Source organism: Bos taurus, chromosome 22, assembly GCF_002263795.3.
Source record: "Bos taurus isolate L1 Dominette 01449 registration number 42190680 breed Hereford chromosome 22, ARS-UCD2.0, whole genome shotgun sequence".
NCBI lineage: Eukaryota > Metazoa > Chordata > Mammalia > Artiodactyla > Bovidae > Bos > Bos taurus.
Window position 1 is genome coordinate 40,363,604 of NC_037349.1, and position 12,117 is coordinate 40,375,720.

The window sequence follows — 12,117 nt, forward strand, 5'->3', positions numbered from 1 at the left end:
ATATTGATGCTGGGAAAGACTGAGGGCAGGAGGAAAAGGGAACAACAGAGGATGAGATGGTTGATGGCATCACCGACTCGATGGACATGGGTTTGGGTGGACTCCAGGAGTGGGTGATGGACAAGGAGGCCTGGCGTGCTGCGGTTCATGGGGTCACAAAGAGTCGGACACGACTGAGCGATTGAACTGAACTGAACTGAGTGAAATAGTGAAATTAGTAAAATAGTTATATGATTCTCAGGTATTGGGTTATAATCTCAGAAGGCATTGGGTTACAGTATATGTATGTTAGGTTTCTTTTTTTTTTTAATTTTTGGTTTCTTTTTAAAAAATCAATTAATTGATTTAGTTCTGGTTGTGCTAGGTCTTCCTTGCTGTGTGCCAGGCTTTTCTCTCGTTGGAGCGAGTGGGGCTACTCTTTAGTTGTGGCACGCCGGCTCCTCACTGTGGTGGCATCTCTTGCTGAGGAGCACGGGCCCTAGGCATGTGGGCTTCAGTAGTTGTGGCTTCTGGGTTCTAGAGCACAGGCTCAGTAGTTGTGGTGCACGGGCTTCATTCCTACACGGCATTTGGGGTCTCCCCGGATCAGGGATCAAACCCATGTGTCCTGCATTGGCAGGCGGATTCTTTACCACTGAGCCAACAGGGAAGCCCTTATGTTAGGTTTTTATACATAATCAGAAGGCAGAAAGTCTTGGTTCTCATCCCTGCTCTGACAGTGCATGGCTATATGCATATCAGGTATTTTTTTAAATCTCTATTGCCCAGCTGAAGAACAGAGGTGAATTTTACCTTCCCTACTGAATGTTGCAAGTTTGTAGAGATCAAATTAGTTAACTTATGGGAAAGAACTTTTTCATTATAATGTTCTCTTTTGAAGTTGTGCTGTGCTGTGCTTAGTCACTCAGTTGTGGCTCCTCTGTCCATGGGGATTCTCCAGACAAGAATACTGGAGTGGATTGCCATGCCCTCCTCCAGGGGATCTTCCCAATCCAGGGATCGAGCCTGGGTATCCCAAGGCTGTACCTGGGCTCAGTTAGAAAAAGTACTGTAGAAAATTTGGAAATGCTTGCTGTGAGTGCAGACTCTTGAAGTAGTGAGCCTGTGGGTCACATGCTTGTCAGTCTTGAGCGATATATGTAGATGGTCATCACCTCCTAATCCATCTGTGCTAGCTTTAGGTTGGGCCCTACTCCAGATCTGTATGCTTGCTATGTGGTACTCTCATGATTATAGAGCCAGGTCATTACTGCTGCCTCTAGTGACCAAAGGCTATTGCAGTGACATCTCCTAGTCCCTCACATCAGTGCTCAACCCCAGATGCTCCATTGCCTCAAGGCCTGAGATGCACTAGACCAGGTCACCCCCCTCTTATGGTTGTTGGGTTGAAAACATTTGTCTCCCTTCTGTCTGATCAGCTGTCCTGAGAAGCTGCTGTTCACGAGGCAGAAGATAGGCTAGGAACATCCCACAATCAGTTGTGCTTGAGAACAGTGGCAGGCAACTCAGAAATGTACCCTGGGATCTGCTTTTCCTCTTTCCCTGCCTCATTTTCCCCTTCTCTCCCTCTTGCTTCCATGAGAGCACATGCTCTAATAAATTAGGAGCATGTAGTATTTGGCTCAGGTTGTCCTCTCTGTGGAATTTGGGATAGTGACATTGAAAGTCGCTCAGTTGTGTCTGACTCTTTGAAATTCCATGGACTGTAACCTGCCAGGCTCCTCTGTTCATGGAATTCTCCAGGCAGGAATACCATAGTGGGTTGTCTTTCCCTTTTCCAGGGGATCTTCCCAACCCAGGGATTGAACCCAGGTCTCCCACATTACAGGCAGATTCTTTACCATCTGAGCCACCAGGGAAGCCCAGAATTGGGATACTATGCTATCATTGATGCTTTTGAACTGTGGTGTTGGAGAAGAGTCTTGAGAGTCCCATGGACTGCAAGGAGATCCAACCAGTCCATTCTGAAGGAGATCTGTCCTGGGTGTTCTTTGGAAGGAATGATGCTAAAGCTGAAACTCCAATACTTTGGCCACCTCATGCAAAGAGTTGACTCATTGGAAAAGACCCTGATGCTGGGAGGGATTGGGGGCGGGAGGAGAAGGGGATGACAGAGGATGAGATGGCTGGATGGCATCACCGACTTGATGGACGTGGGTTTGGGTGAACTCCGGGAGTTGGTGATGGACAGGGAGGCCTGGTGTGCTGCAATTCATGGGGTCGCAAAGAGTCAGACACGACTGAGCGACTGAACTGAACTGAATAAACTGATGCCATCAAAATATCTACAATAGTGTATAAAAATAGCCATACACACAGACACACAGCTGTATATACAAAGACGTGGAGAGAGGTGATTTGAGGTTGAACCAAAAGAAATATTCAGAGTTGGGTTTGCCAAGTGTCTGCTGGAAGGACAGGGAGGCCTTCAAGAAATTTCTCTGTTAAGAGTAGTAAGGTAGTCTGGGCCATGAAAAGACCAGTAGTGGTGTCTATTCTGTAGCCCAGCACCAGAGACTTGGCCTGAGCTTCAGGAAGAGAGAGGACTAGATCCCAGAAGGCCTTGAGGGCCAGGACAAAGAGCTTAGATTTGATCCTGAGTATAACAGGAAGGCACTCAAGGATTTTAAGCTCAGGAATTATAGGCCATTTAATTGATTTGTTAAAAATAAAACACAACAGAAAGTCTGTCTTGCACCTCTGTTCAGAATGGATTAGAAGAACAAGTATGGAAACAGGATCTTAGGAGGCTGTGGTAGAGGCCCATGTAAGTGGTGTGTGTTGAAGTGTTAGTCATTCAGTTGTGTCCAGTTTTTTGCCACTCCATGGACTGTAGCCTGCCATGCTGCTCTGTCCTTAGGATTTTCCAGGCAAGAACACTGGAGTGGGTTGCCACTTCCTTCTCCGTGGGATCTTCTCGACCCAGGGACTGAACTGGGTTTCCTGCATTGCGGTCAGATTCTTTATCAGCTGAGCCACCAGGGAAGCAGAATATCTGTTGAGATGGAGAAAAGGGGTGGACTTAAGGGATACTTTGTAGGAAAAAGGGCTTTCCCATGGATTAGAGGTGAGAGGTAAGGGATAGGGCCTAATTAGAGATACTTCCTTGGTGTGAGCAAACATTTTTAAAGCCCAGGTGATAGAGGGTGACAGCATTGTCCTTCTCTCAAAGGGCATTATCGGCGTTTCTGCACAGAATGTCAACGTGGCTTTAGTGCGGGGAGCACTGAGGCAGCCAGGGCTGCTGCTACCTTGAGAGTTTGCCACTTGCAGAGCACTTGGTTTTGGCTCCTGGAATAAAAGAGCAGCCTTTTCCTGCAGGATCCTGGAGATAGGATTCATGGCTAGGTACTATCCTCAAGTGGAGACCTCAATAGAAGAGGCAGAGCAAGGAACCACAGGAGGGTCTGTGAGAGCTCACTGGGAATTGCTGAATTGGCTAGTGAGTGTGTGATGTTAACACGGTCTCGTTTGTACCTAAATGAGTATTTATAAGGTACTTACAGCTATGGCCACTTTTGGCTATTGGCAACTGCTCAGAAAGGTTGAAATTCAGAATTAGGAGACATCATAAAGTTACTTTGAATGCTGGGCTGCCAGGATGCTTCTATTTATATTGAGGTATATACCATCAGCCCCCTGCTCCCAGGCCATCATACTGAACCTATCTACAGGGGAGAGAAGTGTCCAGCCTAAATGTCCTCTTCTTCCATCTGTTCCTGAGAAAGCGCTAACAAATGAGAGGGCGTGGTCTGAGACCTACTGGGGATATATCTCTGGGACCGTCATCTGAGAGTTATGAGTAGGCAGAGAGGTGATTTTCATTTTCTGCAATAACTTCCCACAGTAAGTAGGTGGGAGGGTGCAGTGATTGATGAGCTAAATTAGATGGAAAGTGGCTCAAATCAGATTCTAGGTGATTGCTCCTGCCTCTCGACTCACTGCACTTATTTTCTATTCTACTCATTTAGCAAATGATTATGGTCTGTCTTGTGACATTTCTTATATTGTTGCTTCATTCTTTACCTTTTCCTTTTCCCCAAAGGGGCTTTCCTCAGCTATATCAGTTACTCCTTAGAGACAGAGATGGGGTTTTGTTTATTGTTGAGGCCTTCTCACGCCTTCCACAGAATAATTGCACAGTGCTTGCGTGGTGTTTGACCAATAGTTGCTGCCCCAGATGAGATGTTTCCTAAAGAAGTTTGCTGAATTTATCTTGTCTCAGCAAAGTAGACAGTAATAAAAAGGGTCACACTAAGAACGTTTTTGTTTAAAATATGCAGCCTTTTAGTAAATGAATTTGAGGTAACTTTGTGGCTCAGATGGTAAAGAATCTGCCTGCAAATGCAGGAGACTGGGTTCAGTGCAGGAGACCTGGGTTGGGAAGAAGCCTTGGAGAAGGAAATGGCAACCTACTTTGCTATTCTTGCCTGGAAAATTCCATGGACAGAAGAGTCTGGTGGGCTATGGTTCATGGGATCACAAAGAATCGAACATGACTGAGTGAGTTTCTTTTTGTGCAAACCAGCATAGTCCCACCATAGAAATGGTTCACTTTTTTGTAAGTGTAATTTTATTTCTCTAAACAGGATATAAGGTGGCGTTATATGAAACTGCCAATATTCATACTAAAAATATGGCATTATCATACAGATCAATCTAATAAGACAGATGAGCCAAAAATAACTCATTCCTCTGATTCTGTCTGAGATGGTAGTGAGCTCACTGGAAGCAGGCCCTACTTCTGCGACAACAGCTTAGGGGACAGAGGCCACTGGGGTAGAGGAAGTGATCTCAAGGGCAGATATCACTGAAGGATCATTGATTTTTCTCATCATTTGGGACACATGTAGTTGACGTGTGCTTTCTGTTCTATTGATGCCCAAGCCCCTTTCAGTTCAGTTCAGTTCAGTCACTCAGTCGTGTCCGACTCTTTGTGACCCCCTGAATCGCAGCACGCCAGGCCTCCCTGTCCATCACTAACTCCCGTAGTTCACTCAAACTCATGTCCATCGAGTCGGTGATGCCATCCAGCCATCTCATCCTCTGTTGTCCCCTTCTCCTCCTGCCCCCAATCCCTCCCAGCATCAGAGTCTTTTCCAATGAGTCAACTCTTCGCATGAGGTGGCCAAAGTATTGGAGTTTCAGCTTTAGCATCAGTCCTTCCAAAGAACACCCAGGACTGATCTTCTTTAGAATGGACTGGTTGGATCTCCTTGCAGTCCAAGGGACTCTCAAGAGTCTTCTCCAACACCACAGTTCAAAAGCGTCAATTCTTCGGCACTCAGCCATCTTCAGAGTCCAACTCTCACATCCATACCTGACTCTCATCTCCTTTCCTCTCTTTATTAAACCCTGAGTTTTAGATTGCTGGATCAATCTGTTGGTATGGGACAGATAGGGAAGGTTTATGTTAGTTGTTTCCCCTTAATTCCTCTGGATGACTGAGATGAGTCCTCTAAATTCCTCTAGAAGAACCCAGACTCTCCACTGACAACACAGGTAGGAGGGAGCACCTTTGCCTTATTTACCGTGGAAGCAACAGGGAACCTGACTTCATGTCAGAGGAGAGAGACTAGATGGGGCAGCTTGAGAACAAGGAGGATCTGTCATTGGAAATAGGAGCCCAAGTCCAGAAGAATGAGTCTACGAACTGAATTAATTGGGAGAAAGAAAATTACCAAGTGTATCTTCACCATTAGACAGAGCAAGGAATATTATTTAAAACCAAGTCTTCCCTGGATTCTGTCTTTATTAAAAGCATGACCAGAGAGTAGCTTTTTTTGAGTCAGAAAAGTGTTGGAAGTGCTTAGAACTTTATAAAATCTATAGTTGTATGTCTAAGAAAGAGGCAAAGCCATAGTATTAGGAAAAGTAAGGGTGTAATCAAACATTGTAACATACCCTCCACCCCTTGTGGATAGAGTTGTGGTGTTTACTTGTTCACTTATTCCATGAATGAATTTACCAGAGTATGCACACCATGTCATTTGTTCCTGTAACAACCCTGAGAGAAAGATTAGCTTGCCCCATTTATAGATGGAGCAATTAGCCTCAGAGAGGTTAAAAAGCTCACCTACAACACACAGAATGCAAATCAATTGCAGAGATGGAGTTGCAACCCAAGTTTGTCTGACTCCAGAGCCAGTACTTTTCCTACCACGCCATACTTTTGTCCTCTGTACTGGAGGTGTCTTTAAGAAAGGAAAAGGAGTCACGTGAAATTTCTCTGAGAAAAAGGCTGAGAGTATGCCAGTGTACCAGACCTGAGAAGCAGCAGTGGGGCATGACATGGGATGCCAGTTTAAGTTTCTGGTAAGAAAGCAGTCCCCAACCTTTTTGGCACCAGTCACCAGTTTTGTGGAAATTTTTTTATGGACTGTCGGCAAGGGTGGGAGTGGGGGATCAGGGGGTTGAGGGGGAATCATTAGGATAGCTTTATATTTATTGTGCACTTTATTTCTATTATTATTACATTAACTCCACCACAGATTACCATGTATTGGATCCCAGAGGTTGGGGACCCCTGTTCTACGATCAAGATTGCAGAATCTGAAGCCCCACTCCATTATCAGAATCAGCATTTTAACAAGATCCCCATGGGGTACAGAATCTAAGATCCTATTTCTGAATCAGAATCTACATTTTAAAAAACCAGAGTTTGGTTCCTGGGTTGGGAAGATTCCCCTGAGGAGGAAATGGCAACGCAGTCCAGTATTCTTGCCTGGGAAATCCCGTGGACGGAGGAGCCTGGTGGGAGCTACAGTCCATGGGGTCGCAGAACAGTCATCCACGACTGAGCGACGAAGCTCAGGTGATTTGTCAGCGTGCTAGTTTTAGAAGCACTGCCCCAGCCATCCCAAAGCTGCTTCTCTATTCTCACTGTATCTTGGGTCCTTCAAGGACCTGACTCAGGGAGGGAACTTGGCTGGTTTTTGCCCTGCTATCAACTGTCAGGACAAATTACCAACCACAGGGGTCACCCTTCCTTAACATTTCTTGTTGTTTCTTAACATTTCTTCTTCCTTAACATCCTCCTCCCTTCTCTGTCTAGTCTTCTTTGCTTGCCCATATGGCAATGAAGTAAGGAGAGACTGAAAGAAATAAGATTAAGAAGTATGATTTTTTTTTTTAACCAGGTTTTCCTATGAAAGCTTTGTGATGCCTTCTCAAATTATGCTAAGCATCGTGGCTAACAATGTCTCCCTTAACGGAGGCTATCAGCATCCCTCCTGCTCAGCACGCCCTTTTGGAATTATTGTAGCACCTTCAGTTGTTTGAAGGTTGTGCACTTTTGGTTTCTTACTCAACCCAGAAAAGAGCTATAGGTTTTATTTCTATTTCACACTCAGCCACACACTTAAGTGTCTTAAGGGTGGCTGAGCCTAAGTATGATAAATTTCAACCTTTAAGGACAGATTTGAGTAAAAACACTGAACCCCAGGGCTTAAAGAGGCTCCTTTTGGTCATAATACTGAACCATCCACACTGTAGCACTGGCTTCTTTTTACTACACAGATTCACTCAGTGCTGAGGATTATGGCATTTGCTTCTGCTTTCAGCATCAGTGGGAAAGGGTTTTCACGATTTGTTTTTCTTTCTCATTTTTTTTTTTTTTTTTTTTTGTGTATGTGTGTGTGATTATGAATGATCTGTGAAGCAGAAAGAAGATAAAAATGTTCATAAACTGGGCTTACCCTGTGGTCTCAACAGAAACTTAGCAAATGTGACATAGAAGTAGACAGGAAGCCGTCATCCGTCATCAGTCTGTCATTTGACCGTGAGCAACGTGCCCAATGTCTGCAGGGTGTACTTTCAAATGTGTGTGTGTGCGTGCTCAGTCACTGAGTCATGTCCAATTCTTTCCTGTCATGGACTGTAGTCCACCAGGCTCCTCTGTCCATGGGATATTTCTAGGCAAGAATACTGGAATGGGTGCCATTTCCTCGTCCAGGGGAATCTTCCCAACCCAGGGATCAAACCCGAGTCTCCAGTGTCTCCTGCATTGGCAGGCGGATTCACTGACCCGCCTTCAAACATGCCAACATGTGAATTCTTAGGCAAGAGTTAATAGGGGAACTCCTTTTAATAGAAATCCAGGTTACTTTTTTTTTTTTTAATGGGAAAAAAGTAGCAAAAAGAAAAAGATACATAGAGACATTCAAGGCACTGGAATTTTCAGTTAATAATGGAAAGGAAATGTTTGTTTCCAAGGTAAAACGAAATATCACGGAGGAGAGTCATCATGAGATTAGAGCTTTAAGAAAACCTGGGTAGCCAAATAAACACGGATGTGGAATGAAGAATGTTTTGCTTTCCATGTCAAATTTTTCATTCAGCAAATCATTGTCTTCCTTTAGATTCATGAAGAAAACATTTTCTTTACAGAAACAGTAATCAAACAGTAGTTGATACCTCGAGGTAAAACAGAGCAGATACTGGAACTTCCTCTTTGTTACATTAGAATATTACCCCATGACGTTCTGTTTCACTGGCTTTTGTAGAGACACACAGGTTTGTTTGTTTTTTTTTAAAGGAAAAGTTTACTGTCTTCAGATTTGATTTGAGATAGTAAGCTTGCATTAGTTTGTTTTAAAGTATGTTCAGAGGGAGATTGTTCTGATGAAACATCTCACTTCAAGTGCTTTATGAAAATATTTGGTGAAGTTAATGAACGGTATAAGAGACTCCACTGTGTAGAGTTAATTTGATTTCATTTCAGAACAGTCTTAACCTGAAATTAGTGTTGGTAATAATTTGAATATGTCTGATTCTCTTAGCCTATGATGCGTAATATCTTCCATTTATGCCAAATCATATGCTTTGTATATAGTTTTAAGTTACTAGTATGTTGTAGAAACAGTTTAGTGATTTGTGATTAGCATTTATTTTTAGTGAAATGAAATAGAATGAAATAGAATGTGTGGTCAGGTTATTCTTTGTTTTTATGTATGTGTATATATATCATCTATCTATCTCCTTAAAAACTTAAAAACTGTGGTTCACATTCCAAAAAAGTTTAAAGACAACTGCCTTGGTGAATTTTGGCATGGTTATAATGTGATATCAGCCATGATTGGCCCACTGAAAATTCTTTAAATAACCAGCAAACTTGTCATGTCAGACTTTTCATTTATTTTTGGGTTTTCAAATGGCTACACTTCTCTTAAAATCGTTCTCTTTTTAGACTCTTCATCCTAGAGACATTGATTGGTTAAAATTAGGGAAATAAAGCCACACTTCAAAGTTTAGCATATATTGACAGTGCATAATTTTCAGGAAGGGAGTATTTAATCTTTTTTTTTTAATTAATAAATTTGACTTGTGCCTTCCTCATGCCTTTCAGTTACCATGACTCACCTTGATCACACCTTAATATCACAATTTAACATTAGATACCTCTCCAGAGAGGAAGAGAATCATTCAGAAACTAGGTACACAATGATTAATAATTAATACGTAAAATTCTGGTCTTTCAGATTTTATTTTATTGGTAATTAAATGCCATGAGTACAAATGTGTGATCTCCAGTATGTGCATATGATTGAATCTGTGTCCACTTAAAGGACAATAAGATTACTGGAGGAATTCTTATTTTACTTATAGGCTTTCTCCTAGGACTATTGTTTACAGCTACTACCAACAACCATAGTATTAGTAAGAACTGAAGATATCATTTTAAAAACATAAAACACACAAATGTTTCCCCATCTTAGAACCTTTTTATAACTTAGTTATAACTTCTATAACTTTGAACCCAGATAACTAAGCATCTGTGAGGAACAGGCTAAAATGCCAACAGTAATCTATCCTTGGAGTCTGAAGAATTGGGCTACATTATTTGATATTATTGATAAATGTTCAGGTCTCGTGTCTTGGGTATATCGTAAATGGAGACGGGAAATAAAAACATTATGAGTGGACTGGAACACAGTTTACCATATACCTGAGAAGTGCTGTTAATGCCATTGCATCGTTTCATTTAGCAGCTAGAAGTTTGTTTTAAGCCTGAGAGTTAATCACTCTTGTCAACAGACTTGGTTGCTGCTATGTACTTTCTGGATGTAGCTATGCTAGTAAGGACTCCTGTTTGCTGGTCTGAAACCCAGTCTTACTTAACTAGCATAAGCAATAAAGGGAGTTTTACTGACTCATGTAACAGAAGTCCTGGGTCGTTTTGGCTACACTCCTAAGCAGGCCTTCTCTATGTGGTGATCACCATGCTGGACCATCCACTCTACCAGCTCAGTAATCTCATCTGAGTTTCTCTTTTTGGTAGCTTTTGTAAGTCTGAGTCCTGAGTCTCATCAGAATACTTGGATCCCATTCTTATTGCTGAACCGATAACTGTGGTCAGTAGAATAGAGCAGTGATTGGCCAGGGTTGGGTCACATTCCTATATCTATATTCTAGGGATTGGAGGAGGAGCAGGCTCTCCAAAGGAAAAAAAGGGGGGGGGGCATTATTACCAAGGCACGATTTTATATAGATGCCGGGTAAGGAAAACAGAAGATGCTACTACAGCGTTCTTATTTTGACTTTAAAAGGTTCAGTGTCTTAATTCTTTCAAAAAAAGTGATATTATTTCTATCTCATCATTGAATTCGTTTATCCATTTAAAAAATATGTATTCAGCCAGGCGGAGACATTTCCTTTAACTTCTCTGAGAATATGAAATGTGTGCATGATTTTGACCAAGCCTCTGTAATATTTTATTAGATGATTTTCATCACTCTGGGTAATAAACAGGTGATTTGACTTAGCAGAGTACAGGTGCTATTTTTAATACTTAGTGCTCTCTGGAGGTCTTCCAAATAATAATAGCACCTTTAAAAGCTTTAGATTCCCCAAGGAGCAATAAAATTGTGCTGAGTATTGTCTGTGATAAATAACACATCTCCCTTCTCTTCTATTCCATATCCCTACTTGAGAAAGCTCCAGATTTTCTGACATTATCTCAGGGTTGATTGCCTACTGAAGGTCAATACTTTATTGCTTTTTATTTCTACATGTTTCTTTGTGTTTATATTGAAATAATGAGAATATTATAGACTTTTAAAAATATTAAAAATCATGGAAAATAAAACCATAAACACATCACTAAGGAATATAACTTAAAACTTTGTTTTCTAAAAAGGAAATAATTTAACTTTTTCCTGATGAGTGGAGTTCAGGGGTTAAGGAACCAAGATCTCAGAGGAAAGGAAGGACAGAGAAGTGAGATCAAAATACTGCATAGAATTTTCCCTTGAGGCCTGATGTGTACCTCTAGGATGAGACTAAAAAAAAATTAAAAGGAGAGAAAAAATTGTTGAAAACACGTGATAAGAGAGTAAAAGGTAAAGCACAGATGTGAGCTGTCTCACAGAGCTTTTGAGGGGGTTCAGTTCAGTTCAGTTCAGTCGCTCAGTCGTGTCTGACTCTTTGCGACCCCATGAATCGCAGCACGCCAGGCCTCTCTGTCCATCACCAACTCCCAGAGTTCACTCAGACTCACATCCATCGAGTCAGTGATGCCATCCAGCCATCTCATCCTCTGGCGTCCCCTTCTCCTCCTGCCCCCAATCCCTCCCAGCATCAGAGTCTTTTCCAGTGAGTCAACTCTTCGCATCAGGTGGCCAAAGTACTGGAGTTTCAGCTTTAGCATCATTCCTTCCAAAGAACACCCAGGGCTGATCTCCTTCAGAATGGACTGGTTGGATCTCCTTGCAGTCCAAGGGACTCTCAAGAGTCTTCTCCAACAACACAGTTCAAAAGCATCCGTTCTTCGGTGCTCAGCTTTCTTCACAGTCCAACTCTCACATCCATACATGACCACTGGAAAAACCATAGCCTTGACTGGATGGACCTTTGTTGGCAAAGTAATGTCTCTGCTTTTGAATATGCTATCTAGGTTGGTCATAACTTTCCTTCCAAGGAGTAAGTGTCTTTTAATTTCATGGCTGCAGTCACCATCTGCAGTGATTTTGGAGCCCCCAAAAATACAGTCTGACACTGTTTCCACTGTTTCCCCATCTATTTCACAAGAAGTGATGGGACCAGATGCCATGATCTTCGTTTTCTGAATGTTGAGCTTTAAGCCAACTTTTTCACTCTCCTCTTTCACTTTCATCAAGA

At 42.3% G+C, this 12,117-nt stretch overlaps 2 protein-coding genes across 10 annotated transcripts in view; both read left to right on the forward strand.

Annotated features, from left to right (window-relative positions):
• LOC132343538 (uncharacterized) overlaps positions 1–7,627 on the forward strand; it is a 96,323-nt gene extending 88,696 nt beyond the window's left edge. Inside the window, exon 2 of the mRNA XM_059880159.1 lies at positions 1–7,627. This exon is cut by the window's left edge and continues 44,942 nt beyond it. The gene's annotated coding sequence lies outside the window, so the exon portion shown is untranslated.
• The window catches only part of FHIT (fragile histidine triad diadenosine triphosphatase), a 1,524,027-nt gene that overhangs the window by 256,574 nt on the left and 1,255,336 nt on the right, over positions 1–12,117 (forward strand).